At 42.7% G+C, this 21,446-nt stretch overlaps 1 long non-coding RNA gene across 1 annotated transcript; it reads left to right on the plus strand.

Annotated features, from left to right (window-relative positions):
* The first annotated feature begins 193 nt into the window (after positions 1 to 193).
* On the plus strand, positions 194 to 20,971 carry LOC120519372. The gene is made up of 2 exons (XR_005631462.1): positions 194 to 270; positions 20,860 to 20,971. It is a non-coding gene; the product is annotated as an uncharacterized LOC120519372 (long non-coding RNA).
* The last annotated feature ends 475 nt before the right edge of the window (positions 20,972 to 21,446 follow it).

Consider the following 21,446-nt stretch of genomic DNA (forward strand, 5'->3'; position numbering starts at 1 on the left):
CTTTTCCTTTTAATCTTTTTGTCATTCCTGTTTATTAATTCAAGTCTACGTCGTGTCATGAAATGTAAAACAAATGTGTTGTGAAAATATCAGAACTCAGAAAGAGAAGAGGAAACCACAAAGTGAACGTGAATTCTGATCTGACCACACATGTCGTCTTGTGTGCCCAAACAGAAACAGCTGGCGGCGACACTGAGTGACATCAAGAAGAGACTTGAGGAGAGAGAGAAGACACTGAAGGGGACAAGGAGGGTGATGGATAAGATGAAGGTGAGTAGAATATAAAGACAACACTTCATATCAAAGAGAGGAGAAATACATGAGAACTTGAAGAGCAGCAGAGCTTCACTGGTGATGATGAGTAGTGTTGTGAAGAAAGGCAGACTTGCAATACTCTGTAGTCGCTGTGGTGTGTCGGTTAGAACACAGGAACTAATCCAACCATTTCAGGAACATCGCTTTAATGTTGAGATGCCAAAATTTCACATGAAGTAGAACAACTGTACAGGTAGGTGAGTAGGTGTATGTGTGGTTCTAACAGGCAAACAACAAAATAAGACATTTAGTACATATATACAGTACATGTTATCTCACTATGCTATACACAAATGTCCAATAGGTGGCACTATAGATTCACACTTTCAACTTAAGGTGTTTGCAATTACAATTTCAATGTGGTAACGTAAAATATTAACCTAACTACTAATTCAGAACAGTTTTCTCTCTAACTTTAACACTTAACTTCTAAATATGTACATAAGCACTTACATTTGGTCAACAACGCACAAACTTAAACTTTCTCTAGTGGCTCCAGTAGTTCCGGCTTTCACGAGGTACATCTAACAAACACACATGCTCACTGCACAGCCACGGTTTTCACGTGATCATGTTTCAGCACCTTAAAAGCACAGGAGCCTTTTTACAGCCGTCCCCAAATTTGGTATACCAAATTTGACCTCTTACATCATTCTGAAGGTTTGTCACTGGAAGGCTCATCGTCAGGTATTTCTGGAAGTTCTATAAGTCGGGTCACAGGTCGAGTATACACTCTTCCATTAATCCTTACTTCAGCTGTTCGAACTCGTCCATCAGCTCCTGGTATGACGCAGCACTCTACCTACAGGCCATGAAGCTCTGGGTAACTGTGGATCAAGAAGCATTACTACCTTTCCATCAGCTAGATTAGCTGCCTCTTTCTGCCACTTCTGACGTGTCTGAAGATTCACTTAAGAAAGCATGACCAAAAACGATCTGCCAGCACCTGGCTGTGTCTCCATCTCCTTCTAGTCAAGAGATCTGATTCAGGATAGACAACCTGAGGAAGAGATGAGTCAGGCCGCCCCATAAGCAGATAGTTGGGGTCACTGGGTCAAGATCAGCTAAATTGGAAGAAACGTACCCCAAAGGTTTTATGTTTAAGATCCCTTCTACTTCCACTAGAATTGTCCTCAGCACCTCTTCAGTAACTGTTTGGGACCCCAAGGTTATGTTAAGTGCAGTCTTTATCGAACGAATCTCCCGCTCCCAAGCACCACCAAAATGTGGTGCACCTGGTGGATTGAACTGGAACCTAATTTTTTGTTTGGCCAGAAGCAACTTAAGATCATTTGTTAAACTTGCAAAGGCCTCACACAACTCTCGATTACTTCCATGGAAATTTGTACCTTGATCACAAAGCAGTTCATAGGGTTTTCCCCGTCGTGGAATAAAGCGTCGAAGGGTCATTAAGAAAGAGTCTGCATCCATGCTATTAAATATGTCCAAATAGACACACCTGGTTGTAAGACATTTAAATACTACTCCCCATCTCTTTTCATTACGACGGCCGACCTTCACAATAAAAGGCCCAAAGCAATCCACTCCAGTACTATAGAATGCTGGCTTAAATAAACGGAGCCGGGCTAGTGGCAGATCGGCCATCTTAGGCATTTGAGGTTTAGCTCGCCATCTTTGACACTCTCTGCAAACATGCTGATGTTTCCTAATTGCCTCTCTTCCTCTCAGGATCCAGTATGTGCGCCTAATTTCAGCAAATAAACGTTCTGGTCCAGGGTGACTAAGTTGTTCATCATATCTTTGAATCAGCAATTTTGTCACAGGGTGAGTAGGATCCAATATAATAGGATGCATTGCATCACATTCCAACAGCTCAGCTCGTCGCAGCCTACCACCAACTCTGATAATTTCACTGGAATGGTCAAATTCTGGAGATAAGGTTATCAGTCTGCTACTAGAAGAAACAGGTTTACCTTCTTGTAGTTGATTGAACTCATCAGGAAAACTATCTATTTGAGCCCTTCATACAAGTAGCAATTCAGCCTTTTGGTAATCAGAGGCACAAGGTTGATGATCTTGCTCAGCTCCTTTAACTAATCTCACAGTGGCTTCCAACAACTCACCATAGGTGCGAAACTGACTAGTATCTGGAATAGCTGGTACTAAAAGTAGGAGGACTGTACAGGGTTTAGGAGGCTTTAATTCGGCTATATCTTCAGCAACATTGGTGCAAGTCATTTCAGGCCAATCCCTCTGGTGCTGTAGGAGAAAGGGTGGTCCAAATCGCCAGTGACCTGGTTTTGCTATCTCTATTAAGGTCTTTCCTCTAGTAATGTAATCGGCAGGGTTATTAACAGAGTCTACATAGCGCCAGTTATCATGTTCTGTTAGCTCTTGAATCTCAGCTACTCTGGTGCCCACAAATACCTTAAACCGGCATGAATTAGAATGAAGCCAATTAAGAACAGTTGTTGAGTCTGTCCACAAAGTGACACTGCTGATCGGTATGGATATTTCTGTTTTGAGTAGCTTGGAAACTTGAGCCCCTGTCAAAGCGGCACAAAGTTCTAACCTTGGGATTGAAAGCTGACGCTTTGGGGCTACTCTGGATCTAGCCATTACAAAGGAAACCTGCCGGTTGCCTTTACCGTCTTCCATTCTAAGATAGGCCACTGAACCATAGGCCCGTTCTGAGGCATCACAGAATATATGCAGCTCCCGTCTGGTTTCTGGGACATCCATATCAGTTGTTTGGTAGCACCGGGGTAATGTAATCTTTGACAAGTGAATTAGCTCTGCCTCCCATGAGTTCCAGGCCTGAAGTAAATCTTCAGGGAAGAGAGGGTCATCCCAATGCGCTCCTTTTGCCAGAGCTGCTGAACTAATACCTTTGCCCGAGTAGTGAATGGAATAAGGAACCCAAGTGGGTCATACTGACTTGCTAGAACTTTATAAATATTCCTTAGTGTGGGCCTGTCATACTTAATTTCCCGATGCCTGTAGCCTAGAGTGTCAGAAGAGCAATACCAGCATAAACCCAGCGTAGGCTCTGGAGAATGTATTCGATCCTGAGTTAGCCACAGTTCACTCATTTCAGACTGTGCTTCTTTTGGTAAGTGACCTATCACAGTAGGATTGTTACTAGCCCACTGTCGTAACTGAAAACCTCCTAAATTAAGAAGATTTATTAATTTATCCACCATGTCCTTCGCCTCTTTAAATGTGGAGAAACTCTGTAGAAAATTGTCAACATAAAAATGCCTCTCAACTGCTAATCTTATATCATCACCAGGTTCACTATGATTATGAACATGAGTTTGCAGGGCAAATGTAGCACAGCACGGGCTACAAGTCGTGCCAAATGGCAAAACTTGCCACTCATAGATGTCAGGATCCATCCTTTGTCTAATATTTCGCCAAATGAATCGAAGGAGGACCTTATCCCTTTCTAACAGGCGTACCTGGTGGAACATAGCCTTAATGTCTCCACTAACAGCCACAGTATGCTCTCTAAACCGAATTAACACTCCTAATAGTGACGGGCCTAAAGTAGGGCCAGGTAACAAGTATTCATTTAGCGTTGATCCTCTGAACTGAAATGAGCAGTTGAAAACTAGCCTGTTCTTACCATTATGATGAACCATATGGTGAGGGATGTACCATGATTCCTGACTAGCTACTACTTCTCTTGGTATTTTAGCGATATAGCCTGCTTTCTCCAGTTTCTCTACTTCCGCAGTGTAGATGGCTGCAAGTTGTGGATTTTTTGCTAGTCTTTTCTCTGTACTTCTGAGACTTGGCATCACTGCTTCTAATGAAGAACTCAGGCAGGGCATGTCACTTCTTCGTAACAAAGGGGTTGCTATCACTGAATTCCGTCCACTTTTATTTGAGTAGTTTGACTTTGAAGAAGAAGTATGGCTTCTTTATCCTGCTTGGATCGAGTGACTGAGTCAACATTCCTAAAGGGCAAACAATCTAGTTGCCAAAGTCTTTCCACATTTTTAAACAGTTCAGTATCTGGGGACTGGAAGGAGGAAAACAAGCACTGCGTGGAAGACATCTGATGTTTAAGTCCCCTTACAGGTCCTAGCAATGTCCATCCCAAAGAAGTCTTGATTGCTGCTGGCCCTCCTGGTGGGCCAAGGCGTACAGGCTCAGTGGGTTGAGTAAGTGGGGATGGTCAGCTCCAATGAGTAGAAGGGGACGCATTTTCAAAATGAGGAATATTCAAGCCTTTAAGGTGTTGATACTTCTCCTGAAGAGTAGTCATCGGGTAGGAATGTTCACCCAATGCTAGCGTTGCAGTAAAGGCATGCTGGATCTTAAATTTCCTTTGTGGCTCTGTTGCAGGAGTTAGCATAAATGAAACTGATGCTCCCTCCAATGTCTCAATGTCATGTCTAACTGTCCTTAACATCATCTTTTCAGATTCTCCTCTAAGCCAAGCTCTTTAGCTGCTGCTGAAAGCAAAGAGTCCGTTCGAGCCATCGTCTAACACTGCGTAGGTTTACAAGGCTCTGTTGCCATTATAAAGCATTACCTTAACTACCTTAAGCAATACATAACTGCCATCAGTGGGTCTGTCGCCATAAAGAGTCTCAGTAGATGAACTCAGCACACAGGTATCCTGTTTTGGGGGGAGAGTGTTAACTTCATGCAAGACCTTAAGATGTTTCCCTTTACATATATTGCAGGGTTTTTTGAGATTACACTGAGCTGCTTGATGCTAACGCCCACACCTCCAGCATCGTTTCTTGGTTTTGATCCAGTCTATAATTTGCTCTTTAGTGAACTGCTGGAATGTGGGACATTGACTAAGGAAGTGCTCTGTATTTTCACAATATGGGCAGTAAGGTTTAGGCTTTTCTTTCTTCTTCTCTGATGGCTCATCTATAGAAGGGTTGGAAGTCTCAGTCGCAGAGCTTTGGTTTGCTCCAAGTAAGACCGTAGTTGGTTTTGGTCCACGTTTAGGTTCTCTGTATTTCTCCACTTGTCTGGGCTGTCCTCCTGAATCGTGACACCACACTTCAAATTTTAACCAAGTTGAGAGATCAAGTAAAGTATAGGTTGCTCCTGGTCTATGCAGCATGTGTCTGCGGAAGTTCGCCCGAAGGTCTGGTGGAAGCTTTGTCAACAGAGCGAGAGCTACATGAGATCCACATCGGAGTTCAATGTCACCCTCAGGCCCTATGGTTCCCAACATACCTACTAATGCTTGCACATTTAAAGCAAACTTCTCAAAAGCTTCTGTATCCCCACTACGAATTGCTGGAGAGTTCATGACTGCTGAAATTTTCTTCAAAGCCAATTGATGAGGTTGTCCATATTTCTCAGTAAGAGCTGCCATGGTATCAGTATACAGGTAAAGAGAGTTCAGGTATGCATCAGCTATTAAACGGGCTTCCTCTAACTTCAGGTGCTCAACCAAAATCTGGTACTTGAATAGCTCTGTACTGCTTGCAGGGAGAAGGTTAATTAGAGCTATCTTAAGCCGTGCAAACTCACTGGGATCTTTATGGATGAAGTCTGGGATTGAAGGTTTAGGTCCCCTATAGAAGGTCTCTTGTGCCTGTGGAAAGTCCGCTGGGGATGATCAAGAGTGTACTGATCACATTCTGTGGATGTAGGAGGTTGCAGGATATACTGGTGAAATGGCTGCGGAGGAGGCTGGTGAGGCAGACGAGGGGGGAAGAGGAGTAGGAGCAGGTGTGTTAGGATCTACACAGTACTGATGTAAGGGTGGATGTTGCCTGGTTGGTGTCCTTTGAGGAAGTGCATCATGATTCAAATGGGAAAGGGAATCTGGTCTAGGTGGAGAAGAGTAGGACGGAATTCTGGCTTGTCTACTTTGGGCTCTCATTTCCCGCGTCCATGCCACCATCTCTTCCATTATGTCAAGCATCGCATCAGACACCTGGCTAGGTTGAGGATCCTCCTGCTCGTGGACAGGTGATAAAGGTGCACTAAAACTGTTATTACTTACATTATCTCCTTCCCACTGTTTCTGCATTCTTGGCAGGTCCTCATTGTAGTTGTAGTTACAAGGGGCATTTGAAGTCCTAGGAGATGGCACTGGTGTTCGATAGACAGTCCGTGGTGCAGGAACTGGTCCAGCCCTTCTTAATGAGTCAGGACTAATATTAGAAAGGCTAGCTGTCTTTGATTGTGAGTGTTCATAGTCTCTCTCAAGCTGTAGCTTTCTATGAGGATTATTCTGTGTTCCTGGTGAAGTTATCTCTAGTTCTCTACGATTTGGTGTTGCTTGAGCTTGCAGAGTTTGAGGTAACAACATTCTGCTGGCATCATAATCCTCTTCTTGGTAAATTGTGTGCAGTACTCCTGACCTCAGTGAAGATGATGCTTCTAGAACCCTGTAGCCTGCATAGCTTAAATCATAATCCTCTAAGTAACGTGGAGGGCGCGACTGTCTTCTTGGATAGGTCGCTCCAGCTTGCTGGTTGGAGTAAGGATACATGTTCCACAGTAACCACTGCGATCCGCTCGAAGGACCAAAATTGTTATGAGAAAGGCAGAAGGCAGACTTGCAATATGCTGTAGTCGCTGTGGTGTGTCGGTTAGAACACAGGAACTAATCCAACCATTTCAGGAACATCACTTTAATGTTGAGATGCCAAAATTTCACATGAAGTAGAACAACTGTACAGGTAGGTGAGTAGGTGTATGTGTGGTTCTAACAGGCAAACAACAAAATAAGACATTTAGTACATATATACATGTTATCTCACCATGCTATACACAAATGTCCAATAGGTGGCACTATAGCTTCACACTTTCAACGTAAGGTGTTTGCAATTATAATTTCAATGTGGAAATGTAAAATATTAACCTAACTACTAATTCAGAACAGTTCTCTCTCTAACTTTAACACTTAACTTCTAAATATGTACATAAGCACTTACATTTGGTCAACAACGCACAAACTTAAACTTTCTCTAGTGGCTCCAGTAGTTCCGGCTTTCACGAGGTACATCTAACAAACGCACATGCTCACTGCACACGCCATGGTTTTCACTTGATCATGCTTCAGTGCCTTAAAGGCACAGGACCCTTTTTTATAAGTAGGGACACGAGAAGTTTAGAGTTAGAGAAGACGTGTTGTTGTGTCCTTCATGGCCTTTCACTGTTGACAGAATCCCAGGTGTTATTCAGTAGAGACTCAGACAGCATCACCCTGAAGTCCTCTGATATTCCAGCTGCTTAAAGGGGACTTAACTCTACTAACAGAAACTCATACTGAAGGTCGACGCTGATGTTCTGAATTAGATCAGGGCCCAACATTTTAATGGTCAATTAATTTTTTCTTTCAAGAAAGTAGCATTGCATGCAATCGAGTTCAACATATACATAAAGTGACTTTCAAAGTCAAGATAAAAAATAATAATAAAAAGCAAAATCAGAGAGTTAAAATAGAAAACAGGAAAAAAAAAAAAAAAAATACCAAACAGGAATTTTGGAACAGGGACCCAAGAAAAAAGGACCAAAAATAATTTATGAAAGTAAATTAATAAATAAAGTTTGATTATTCTAAACTTTTATTAACTGCCATATTTTAAAAAGCTTTGAACAGAACTTTCTATTTGAGACTTTGTTTATTTCCAATTTCAAATAGTTGAGAACATCAGTGACCCAGTGACTTATAACTGGTGGGCTGTTAAATGTGTAAATATGTGCAGTGTGGTGAATAAAACATGCCATTCATTTCAGTCAAAGGTTCAAAGGTAATAAGATATCTGCTGTGTTAGATGCTGTGTGTGAGTATATTACATTAAACAGAAAATGAAGGTTTGAAGGTAACTGTCAGCCTTTAATAAATCTGGTTTGGCCTTGTCTTATTATAATATTCAGAAGTGAAATTGGTCTGTATGCTGCACATTGTGATAAATACTAATATGTCTTTGAAAAACAAGAATTAATTCTTAATGAATAGTTGAGGTAGAATTTTGTTCTCTGTAGCTTCAGTAAACTTTGTTAATAATAGTTAAACTAACTTAATTGAAAACTTCATTATAAAATTCCACTGGTTGCCATCAGAGCCTGTTGTTTTCCAGTTTGGAGTGAGTTTACAGCATCCAGTAGTTTTGAGAGTGTCAGAGGTTTGTCCAGTTCCTCTGCATTAAGAGTGTTCAGCTGTTGTTTTTCATAAATCTTCTTTAATCAGAGCAGAATATAAAGACTTATAGTACTTGCTGAATGTGTGAGTTATATTTTTATGTTTTATGACTTTTATCTCAAGTTGTGATTCTAATTTCTGTTACTGCATTGCAAACTTCCTGCTTGTTGATTGCTGAGCTCAGATCTTATTAGCTCTCTCTCCATGTTCACCGTAATGATGTTGTGATTTAAAGATGAGTTGTTTAGGTTCTTTTGTTGTCAAGAGGTTACATTCTGATTGGAGAGCCTGTCCTTTCTTGTACAAAGCCTCATTTGGAGATCTGGCATATTCTTGATTTATTCTTTAGGTCAAAATGGTCTTCCCTTGTTCATTCTGGTATTTCTCAGTTTTATTAGACTCCATAGCTTAAGAATCTCCACTGTTTGACTTAGTGCAGACTTTACATAATGTACACCTCCAAATGTTTTACTTAAGCTTTAACATTTTATTTTAAAGGTCAATAAGGTTGTCTTTGATGGCATCTGCTGAATCTCAGATCCACTGTCCTCCATTCACTTTTCATGTGTTCCATGTTCCATGTTCTTCCAGTATCTCAGTGAGTTTCCTCCAGTTATTCCAGGTCTTCCTCCACAGCCTCATATTTCAGTTTGGTTAATTGGTAGAAACCCCAAATTTTTGATTGTGATTGCTAGTGTGGGTCTGACCTTGGAATGAGCTGGCAGACATTCCAAGATAGCATACTCTCTGATGTCCAGTTCTACCAGGATTCATTTATAAAAAGTTCTTATCTAGCAGAGTCAGAACTCTTCACACACATTTCTGTGCACGGACAGACCAAACTCATCCAACCTAATGTATTTAACACAGACTCACATTCAACAGACCAATGCCATCTAGTGCACTAAAGTACTAAATGACCGGAGGTCCAGACCACTGGGGTGTGTCTTTAGTTCAAGAAAAGTAGGCGGGCACAATGTGTCACTCAACACAATCCAGGCAGAGAGGTGACATTTTAACAAGTAAAAGTAAAGGAGAGCCAAACTCACAGACTGACCTTCACTTTGGTTTATGGTTCTACGCTCATCTGATTTTGTTGTTTCCTCCTAGAATTCCTGCTTATTAGTGATGCATGAAATCCCTGTCTACACCCATGATGACTATGACATTTTTCAGCCAAGGTTCCTTCCCCTGCATGGCATTCAAAGTCTTGTTTCATGTCTTTTTGTTTATTTATTAATGTTAAGGTTGATTTTGTTGAGTATGTGCTGTAAGAAAAGGCGCTATATAGGCACCTGACATGACACAGATGGACATGGAGGCATATAAAAAATAAAAGATTTTTATTTTCTTCAGCTGGAGGGTATGTCTTCCCATAATCAATCCAGCCACATCCCAGTCCCAAGCACAGTATACAATTTACACTAAGCACTCTTCTTCTCTCTTCCACCACCACTCCTTCTAAGCAAGCTTTGTCCTCCTTCCACCCGAATCTGGCCACTGAGTGGTGATCGCTGGTTCCCTTTATTGGGTACCCGGAAGTGCTCCAGGTTCTTGATTGGCGACATCCGCTGCACTTCCGGGTAAGGTAAAACCAGTGCCCAAAGGGGCCAGCAGCTCCTGCTGCAGCACCCCCTGACAGCACCTGTGGAACCCCAGAGAGTTGTACAGAACAACCCCCATGAAGCCCTGGGGAGTCCAAGGCACCACTGCAACCCAGGGAGGCTACCATCTAGTGGACAGGGGACATACTGGGCTTCCCACACTTGTCCCCCTGGCAGATGTGGTGAAGGGAGTCCCGGCCAGGCATGGGCCCCAGCCATTTGTCACAGTGCTTTATTCTTTGTATTTGATTTTGTCTATAAGCTGCTTGTGTTATATTCCATATGGTTTGTGTGTGGCTCACCAAGAGGTGGACCATTTGCCAATCACCACTAGGAGCTTCCCTTCCGCCCTATAAATCCCGAGGGTGTCCCACAGTTTCATTGTGAATACGCTCTGCGAGTTTGTCAAGTTCTCATGTTCTTTTAGCTGTGCTTATTATGCTTTTGTGATTTTCTGAATTTTTCACCCTGTGCTTTGTTTTTCAACCGCTCTCTTTGGATTCTGTTTGCTTTGGATTGGCTTGTTTGGCTCAACAGAATGTCTGTGTATTTGGAATACTACTTTGTGAAGAATAAATCTTTAATTATAATAAGATTCTATGATGGCCCTTTTGTATCTATCTATCTATCTATCTATCTATCTATCTATCTATCTATCTATCTATCTATCTATCTATCTATCTATCTATCTATCTAAAACTAATAATGGAAACAGGTCCTGTCTCACTCATTGTTCTTTATCGCCCCCAAAATACAATGCATCCTTCTTATCTGATCTGATTGAACTTTTAACCCACCTAAGCTCTTACTCTCAGAGAATTATCCTTTTATCCTTTGACTTGACACAACATGTTGATTTTCCCACCCACTCTGGTGGTCATATATTGGATCTGATCTGCACTTCTGGACTATCTGTTGCCAATATTTACAGCACTGATTTGGGACTCTCTGACCATAAAGCAGTATTTTTTACTGTCTCACTGCCTTTACCTCCTCTTACCTGTAAACGACAAATTTCTTACAGAAACCTTAAAAATATCTGTCCCTCTATCCTTGCTGGATCCATTTCTGATCTTTTACTGTCTGCACCTATTCCGTCAACACTAGATAGTCTTGTTGACCACTATAACTCAGCCCTTCATTCAGCATTAGATAAAACAGCTCCTTTAAAACATAAGGAGGTTTCCTTTAAACGTTCAGCTCCTTGGTATAATTCAGAATTGCGATCTATGAAAGCAGCTGGCCGATGCCTTGAGAGAATGTCACGTAAGACTGGCCTCACTGTGCACATCCAGGCTTTCTCTGACCACCAAAGAGCTTACAGAGAAGCACTAACTGCTGCTAAGAACACCCACTATGGCAGAATAATAGAAAGTGGCCACGATAACCCAAGGGTTTTGTTTTCTGTAGTTAATAAACTACTCAAACCAGCATCTGGCCCAACTACCTCTTCTACTGAAGTCTGTGAGGAATTCCTCCACTTTTTCCGTAACAAAATTAAAGATCTAAATAATTCAACTAACATAAATACATCATCTGTTTATATCTCTCCCTGTTTTCCCACTCCATCCAGCTCCTTCTCTAAGTTCTCACCAGTCACATCTGCTTTGTTAATAACCTGCTTTGTAAGATGAGGCCACTACTTGTGTACTGGACCCCATCCCCAGCACACTACTTAAATCCTGCCTTCATGCCATAATCCCGACTGTTACAACAATAATAAACTCATCCCTTGACACTGGCTCTGTGCACTCACTTTTAAAATCGCTTCTGTAACCCCAATGTTAAAAAGTCTGGTCTTGATGCTGACAATCTTAACAATTTCGCCTATTTCCCACTTACCTTTCCTGTCAAAAGCTCTTGAGCGTGTTGTAGCTTCCCAGCTCACCAATTACTTAATCTAATAATTTGATGGAACCCTTTCAGTCTGGTTTCAGGGCAGCACAGCTGTGAAACTGCTCTGCTACGGGTAACCAATGATTTGCTTATGGCAGCAGACTCTGGACAAACCAGCATATTAATTCTGTTAGACCTCAGTGCAGCATTTGACACTGTCAGACATGACATTCTACTGTCCAGAATGGAGAACATGCTGGGTATCTCTGGCACTGCCCTCCAGTGGTTCAAGTCCTATCTGACTGATAGGCAAGAGTTTGTTAGTCTTGGCAACAGCAGATCCAGCTCAGCGCCAGTCACACAAGGAGTTCCTCAGGGCTCTGTCCTCGGCCCTCTTCTCTTCTGTATTTATATGCTTCCCTTGGCCATATTATTCGTAGCTATGGACTGGGCTATCATTTTATGCAGATGATACTCAACTCTACTTCAATGTTAAAAGTGGAACTTCATCAGAGCTTTCTCAGCTCACAACCTGCCTTAGTGAAATTAAAAACTGGATGGAGCAGAACTCTTTAAAATTAAATTGCAACAAAACTGAACTCCTGCAAATTAGGACTAAAATGCAACTTAATAAAATGAGCTCCTTCCCAGTCCATCTTGGTGGTGATCTCATCAGACCTGCCTCTACTGCAAAGAATCTTGGTGTCATTTTGATTCCTCCCTTTCTTACTCCACCCACATAAATCACATTAAGAAACTTTCTTACTTTCACCTCCGTAACATATCCGTGTTCGCTCCTTCCTCTCCTTTTCTAATGCTGAGAAACTTGTCCATGCTTTTATCACATCCCGCATAGATTATTGTAACTCCTGCTGGCAGGTGCCCTTCTAATCTTATATCACAGCTCCAGCTTATTCAAAACTCAGCTGCAAGAGTCCTTACTGAACCAGCAGCAGCGAGCACATCACACCCATCCTGCTCCGTCTTCACTGGCTCCCTGTGTCTTACAGAATCGAATATAAAATCCTACTAATAACCTACAAGCCTTAAATAACCTCGCCAAACTACATCAGTGACCTTCTCCATCACTATGTGCCTGCCGCCACTAAGGTCCTCTGATTCTGGCAATCTTGTTGTGCCCCACACTAATCTACACTCCATGGGTGACAGGGCCTTCAGCTGTATAGCAGTGCCCAGACTCTGGAATGACCTACGAAATTAATCAGATCAGCTGACTCCATGAATTCTTTTAAAAACAACTCAAAACTCATCTGTTCAGGAAGGCTTTTAGCTCCACTTGACTTTATTACCCTTCTCTCAGTTTACCTCTCTGTCAAGATGCTCATGTAACCTGTATGTGTGTGCTAGACCATCAATTCTGTTGTCTGTTAGGCTTTCTCTGAATTTACTGTCTTAATCTTCCTTATTTATTTATTTGGTTTGTACTATGCTATATACTGTATACCCTGCCATTCTTTCTTATATTCTGTAAGTGCCTTGAGCATGGGAAAGGCGCTATATAAATAAAATGTATTATCTATCTATCTATCTATCTATCTATCTATCTATCTATCTATCTATCTATCTATCTATCTATCTATCTAATTTCCTCAGTCTTATATAGACTAGTGTGTGTGTAGGCTGAACTTCTGATCATTATGTCACTACTGCTCCTCAGCTTTGTACCTACGCCTTTAAATTATCCTGCAGAACTGGTGGTCTGATGCAATCTGTTATAATTCTTCACTTAGAACTGGAATTATGTGACAATGACAACTGGCTCCTTCCTTCCCTGCTCTGGCCAGGAGCCTATCCACCCAACCAGGGAGGCTTTCCACATGCTAACCAAAAGGCAAAACACCATATGAGACTCCCTGTATCTGGAGTAAAGCTTAATCTAAATGCCCTAATAAAGAAATCCCATATTATTATTTAGATAGTCCCCAGCACAGCACCGCATAGCCTTACAGCGTAGCCCCTTCATCCTAAGCGGCTGGTTAGGAGGTGACCTTTTATGGTCTTTCATCCTCACCTTCTATTATAGAGTTATCCGAGTCACTGTCCAGCTGTGCAAAGATCTGAAAACAGCAGAACACCTCCAGCTTTGGGTTGATAATCCTGGAGAGCAGGCACCTTTACCTCACATTTACTTCCCACATAGTAACCCCACAGCAGGTGTCATGATATAATTATGAACCATAGTTGTGATAGCAAATTCGTTAGTAATAATGCAAAGTTCATAAATGAAGTAGAAATAGATCAAACATGTAAATAAAGACTTGCAACTCTGAGCTTTACAATGAAAAAGAGATAGTGGAGGGTAAATTATCAAGTTCATGAAATTAAATGAAATCTGAAGCCCCTTGACCAACACCTTGTGCCCAGCAGGAATGAGTTCTTATGTAATTGTGGCGTGTTACATAACCCAAAACAATATGGATATAATATAAAAATGTGATTCCCTCCCTAAGTGATACAGTGGTAAGAAATCACATAGGAGAAATAACAGCTTTATTTAATGTCGGCTTACACTACATAACAGACGAGGGAGGCAATGACAGAACTCAGCCTGGGAGTGGGGGCCCGAGGTGTAGAGTCTGTCAACATTGTTGGTGCAGTTGAAGCATTTTCAGGATTGGATGACGATATCTCCTATCCATCTGTCGGCTTCAAAGGTGTGCGGGCAATGTTCCAAGGCTTTATACTCTTTTTCACATGCAGGGCCTCCCTTAGGTGAACATGCACTTCCAAACAAGTCAACAGAGCTCACACAAGGATAAAGTTCCATGCTGGCATAAACAGATAGAAATTGTACACAGCATCTGCATGCTGTCCAGTTGTTCCAGTCTGCCTTATGTCACTCGGCTTGCCTAGAAGTTCTTATGCGGTGAACCTCTCTGCATAATCTGTGTCAGCTGTGCATGTGAACAGAAAGAAGCAGATTTATAAGATAGATTTGCACAGAGCACATTGACAAATTAAACTTATGTTTATTATACACTGTCACACACGCGTGCGCTTGGGAAGCAGTCAACAAGTCCTAAGGTGAGCGATGTAAAAATTGATTGGGTTTTTTTCATGGTAATAATGCTCTCTCTAACCTTATAGAACCAAAGAAGATAATTAAACCAACTACTCACAACCTAAACAATAATCCTGAGAATGGGACAAATATTCCTCCATCATTCACAACACTTCCGGCTCCTGGTGATGACGTCACTTCCGGTCCCTTCCGAGATGAGCGTCACTCTGGCTCCTGGCAATAACGCTCACTTCGGTCTCTCCGAGATGACGCCACTTCTGGCTCCTGGTGATGACGTCACTTCCGCCCTCCGAGATGACGTCACTTCCGGTTCCCCTTTGATGACGTCACTTCCTTTCATCACTTCCTGCAGCCATTTTATGTCCCATATAAAAGCCACCATTACACAGCAATGTTTGTCGAATGTTTTGATGTTTTTCATCTATTTTGACCAACTTTTGCTTCCAGCAATATACGGGCCATTCCCCAACACTTCTTTTGAGTTTTATTCGACTGATTTATTACAATTGGCATAGTCGGCAGGGTATTATTGCCCAAGAATGAGCGAGGACAGGACCTGAACACCGTGCTGAACACCTTGGCTGCAGAACTACAGCAAGTCAAGATCCAACTAGGTGATACCAGACTTGCAGAATCGAGGCACGTGCAGCAGCAGCAGTAAGGGTAGAGACATCACGGTCAGTACAACCTTCCTTGACTTATCTCACCGCAGAAGATGACGTAGAAACGTACTTCTTAGTTTTTGAAAGAAACGCTAAACGTCATGCCTGGCGATTCGGAGTGGGCCTACATTCTGGCAGCCTACTTGAAGGGGAAGCAGAGGGCTTATTACGATTTAACAGAGGAGCAGGCTGCCAATTATGACATCCTGAAAAAGAAATTTTCAACGCCACGGCGTTTCAGCGGACCAGCAGGCGCAGAGTGGAGGGAGTGGAAGTTTGATCAGACCCGACCCATACGCATACAAGTGTACGAAGTTTGGGGTAAGGTGGGACGCTGGTTAAGGCCAGACGTTAATAGTGCACAGAGAATGGCAGAGATTGTGACCATAGAAACCTTTATTAACGGTCTCCTGAGAAAGTCGCCCAGCAGGTCCGTAAACAAGAGGTTGTTAACATGGGCGACCTCGTTAAAATAGTAGAAAGACACTGGGCAGTCTGTAAATCTGAAGGATCGGAACGGTACTCGCCCACCCGACAGGTTCGTGTACCTTTTAATGAGCCTGCCCGATCGACTCCTGACATCTCTACCGGAAGAAGAGAAACCGGTCTATCCACCGCGCTGTTTCAAGTGTGGGGGTAGGACATCTGTTTACAGCGTGCCCAACTCGAGCCGATGGACTGTTCTTTGGGAAGAGTAGAGAGGTATTGTGCTGTGATTAATCCCTTATCGTTGCATATCACGGAGCGTAATACTGAATGGAATGAAAGTTACCACTATGCATGATTCGGGAGTAACATTTCTATTGTTGCTCGCCGCTTTGTCTTACCGCAACAATGGCTATTACATAAAATTATGTCTCCGATGTATACATGGTGACATTAAATATTATCAGGCCGCTCTTGTGTCATCTCGGTGAATAACGTTATGCGCTCTATGATCGTGGCGTAATGACGAATCCACCCTATGCAGTGATACTCGGCGCGACTGGTCAGAAATGAAACGCGGTACAGGCTGTACTCTCCCATTAATAAATGAGGGCTTGGTAATAGAACATAAAGAAAATATTCCGACTGCTTACATGCCGTGTAATAGCTCTCAGATTTCTAATGTAGATAGTATTAATAACGGAGATGAGGGCACATCAGGCACTACGAGAGGCAACCCACCTCCGAAGGACCTGAGGTAACTGAATCTCCGCCCCTTAAGGTAGCGCAGGATCCCATGACTGAATTGGCTTCACAGTTTAAAATGACCCCTTCTTCTTTTTAAAGAGAGCAATGGAATGATGATTCCTTAAAATTTGTGAGAAATGCAGTTGTTTCAGTGAATGGCCAAATGTCTATAGATCCTATACCTCCAATGCCTTACTTTGTAATAAAAAATGATTTATTGTATCGCGTGGCTAAACACGAAGGTGAAATAAGAACCTTACTGTTAATACCACGCACTTATCGTCGTCAGGTGTGTGAATTAGCACATTCCCATTTACTCGGAGCCCATTTAGGAACCGACAAAACATTAGAACGGATTAAGTTCAGATTTTATTGGCCACGAGTAAACGAGGAGGTCCAACGTTTCTATATTTCTTGTCCGAGTGTCAGATTAGTCAGATTCCTAGAAGGGACCGTGCTCCTCTTATTCCTCTTCCCCTTATTGATATTCCTTTTGAAAGAGTTGGTATTGATCTCGTAGGACCCCTTGAACCTTCACTACGAGGTCATAAATATATTCTCGTTTTAGTTGATTATGCCACGCGATTTCCTGAAGCTGTCCCTGCGTACAGCCACTTCTAAAAATATCGCACGGGAACTGGTAGGGATATTCGCGTGTGGGGATTCCCAAAGAGGTTTTAACAGACCAAGGAACTCCCTTCACTTCGGAGACGTTCAGGGAGGTTGCGAAGTTACTGAATATTAAACATCTGAAAACGTCAGTTTATCACCCCCAAACTGATGGTCTGGTTGAACGTTTCAATCAGACCCTTAAACAGATGTTACGTAAAGTAGTTAACACGGATGGGAGAAACTGGGATCAGTTGCTTCAACTCGTGCTCTTCGCTTATCGGGAAGTGCCCCAAACCTCCACAGGCTTTTCTCCTTTTGAACTCCTTTATGGAAGACAACCACGCGGGTTATTGGATATGCTAAAGAAGGTTGGGAGGAGGAGGTTCTCCCATCCTCTAACATACTAGAATATATCGCTCAATTACGCGATCGTATTAACAAAATCAGGCCTATTTTAAAAGAACATATGGAAAAGGCTCAAGCAGCACAGTCGCGCTATTATAATCGTAACACCACCCTCCGGGAATTCCGCCCGGGATCGTGTAATGGTGCTCATTCCGACTTCTCATTCCAAATTATTAGCACATTGGCAAGGGCCTTATGAGATCATTGAACGAAAGGACTCGTTGACTATTTGGTTAGACAACCAAATTCGTCGACCGAGTGAGCGTGTCTATCACATCAATCTGTTGAAACCGTGTAAGGAAAGGGATGAAGACCCTAACTCCAGTCAGACACGCTCTCTTTTCGCTACTTATCAGCCCCTTAATTTTGGTAACAATTTGTCTTGGAAACAGCGGCAGGAATTAGAGGATGCTATCCTGTCCATCCTGGAAGTCGTTAGTGAGTTACCTGGTCGCACTGTGCTGATTGAACACGACATTGTTACAGACCCGGGTGTTATTGTCCGAGAACGGCCATATAGACTTCCCGAGGCGAAGAAAATTGAAGTAGAGCTGGAAATTAGGCGAATGCTGGACATGGACATTATTGAAGAGAGTTATAGTCCGTGGTCTAGTCCAATCGTCTTAGTTCCTAAACCTGATGGGTCGTGGAGATTTTGTAACGATTTCCGACGCCTCAATCAGGTCTGTAAATTTGATGCTTACCCTATGCCTAGGATTGATGATCTGCTTGAGCGTTTGGGTAAAGCTTAGTTTTTAACTACTTTAGACATGACAAAAGGGTACTGGCAAATTCCCTTAACGGCCTCCGCCAAGGAAAAGACCGCCTTTAGTACCCCTAGTGGACACTGGCAGTATAAAGTCCTTCCATTTGGATTGCACGGGGCTCCGGCGACTTTTCAGCGTCTGGTGGATACGCTGCTAACGCCCCACAATTCCTATAGTGCTGCCTACCTGGATGACATAGTCATCTATTCCAGCACATGGACGGAACATATACAGCATGTGTTGGCTGTTCTTTCGACACTAGCTCAAGCAGGCTTACGGATCAACCCTAAGAAAAGTTTCTTTGGCTTGAACGTAGCCAAATATTTAGGCTACCTAGTTGGTGGGGGACAGTTCAACCTCAGTGTTCCAAGACTGATGCCATTGTTAAGTGGCCCTGTCCAATTACAAAGAGGCAAGTACAAGCTTTCTTAGAATTAGCGAGTTACTATCGTCGTTTTGTTCCTCATTTTTCTGAGAGGGCTACACCTCTTACAAATCTTACAAAGAAAAGTGCTCCTTTCAAGGTGATATGGGACGACAATACTGAAACTACATTCTGTGACTTAAAATCGGTCCTGACTTCAGCACCTGTATTAAAATCGCCTAACTTCTCTTATCCTTTTATCCTCCAGACCGATGCATCGGACACAGGATTGGGTGCTGTGTTGAGCCAATGCATCGATGGTGCTGAACACCCTGTACTGTTCCTGAGCCGGAAACTGTTGGACAGGGAGACCAGATATGCAGCGGTGGAACGGGAGGCTTTGGCGATTAAGTGGGCTGTAACTCAACTTTGTTATTATCTGTTGGGACGAGAATTTACTCTTGTGACGGACCATGCCGCTTTACAGTGGATGGCTCTGAATCGAGAGTCTAATCCTCGTGTCACCAGGTGGTTTCTGGAATTGCAACCTTTCAGATTTCAGGTCACTTATCGTCGGGGTGCTCTTCAAGCCAACACTGATGCTCTCTCCCGAACCTTCGACTCTCGGTGCAGGCTGCCCGTCCCGATGGGTCTGGGCTGAGGGGGGGGGTCATGTCACACACGTGCGCTTGGGAAGCAGTCAACAAGTCCTAAGGTGGCGATGTAAAATTGATGGGGTTTTTCATGGTAATAATGCCTCTCTCTCTAACCTTATAGAACCAAAGAAGATAATTAAACCAACTACTCACAACATAAACAATAATCCTGAGAATGGGACAAATATTCCTCCGTCATTCACAACACTTCCGCTCATGGTGATGACGTCACTTCCGGTCCCTTTGTGATGATGTCACTTCCAGCTCCTGGTGATGACGTCACTTCGTTCCCCTTGATGACGTCACTTACTTTTCATCACTTCCTGCAGCCATTTTATGGCCCATATAAAAGCCACCATTACACAGCAATGTTTTTCGAATGTTTTGATGTTTTTCATCTATTTTGACCAACGCGTTTGCTTCCAGCAATATACAGGGCCATTCCCCAACACTTCTTTTGAGTTTAACTCGACTGATTTATTACAACACCTAGACCCTCTTGTTTATTATTTCCATCTCACAGGTCTGACATGGTGATGTCGGACACCCCAAACTAGACCACAACTATTACACACAAGTCTCTGGTCCAGAAATGCTTTTATTTTCATACAGTCACCCTCCAACACACACGTTTACTCCTCTATGCAAAAACATCTTGTTCTTCTTCCTCTTCTTCATTCCTGGTATGTGTTGTCCTACTCCACTCTGAACCTTAGGCTGAGCAGGAGATGCCCTTTTTAAAGGCAGACTATTATTAAAACCTTCGGTTCAAATGGAGTCCTTTCAAGGCAGTAGAGGTGAAGATCCCTTGCAAGGATACCTTTTATGACTGTGTATCCTATAAAGTCCTGCAGTCCAGCATATTGGGGAACATATTGTCTGGGTGACAGTCTCTAATTGACCTTCCTTCTGCAAATAAAGAACCACCAATCACTCCAGCCAATTCAAACTGTCCTTCATAGCATCAAAAATCAACAAATGTGTCTTGTGATTGGTTATCTATCCATTTCCCAACCCGTTGAATCCAAACACAGGGGTCCACTAGAGCCAATCCCAGCCAACACAGGGCACAAGGCAGGAACCAATCCTGGGCAGGGCACCAACCCACCTCAGGACACACACACTAGGGACAACTTAGAATCGCCAATCCACCTAACCTGCATGTCTTTGGACTGTGGGAGGAAACCACGGGAGAACATGCAAACTCCACGCAGGAGGGACCGGAGCGAACCCGGTCTCCTAACTGCGAGGCAGCAGCACTACCACTGCGCCACTGTGCCGCCATGATTGGTTATTCTTATTCTAAGTCTTTATTTTATTTATTCAGATATCTGTGGAAAGAGACATGGAAGAAAATAAGAAGAGCTTCACTGCTCTGATACGGTGCATTGAGGAAGCCCACAGGAAACTAACAGAGAGGATCAAAGAACAAGAAAAGAGAGAAACAGAGAAGGCTGAAGGAATCATGGAGCAACTGGAGAAGGAGATTGAGGAGCTGAAGAGGAGAGAATTTGAACTGAAGGAGCTTTCAGAGACCAAGGACCATCTCCACTTCCTACAGGTGAGTTGACACTTCACAGGGAGTCTGATCAGACTGGGGTGTGTGGGACGGAGATCATTTACAGAGAAATTTAAAAGTTCTGAGGAGTTTGTACAACATGATTTGAATGGGCCATCTCTAGCCCAATACAGATTGTCTTTTCATATTTCCTTAACATTTCAAATATTCTGTTTACAAATATCTCAAAGGTGGTAAAGTCTTGTATATGACAGACAGATGAATCTACAGCTGTCAGAGATTTCCTCACAACTCACACTTGAGCTGCACACCTTCAATTGTATAATCACATTAAGAAGCTTTCTGCATATTTACATTTAATTTGAATAAGTTTCTCAGAATCATAAAAAGCCCAA

This window comes from Polypterus senegalus, unplaced genomic scaffold (genome assembly GCF_016835505.1).
Source record: "Polypterus senegalus isolate Bchr_013 unplaced genomic scaffold, ASM1683550v1 scaffold_4633, whole genome shotgun sequence".
NCBI lineage: Eukaryota > Metazoa > Chordata > Cladistia > Polypteriformes > Polypteridae > Polypterus > Polypterus senegalus.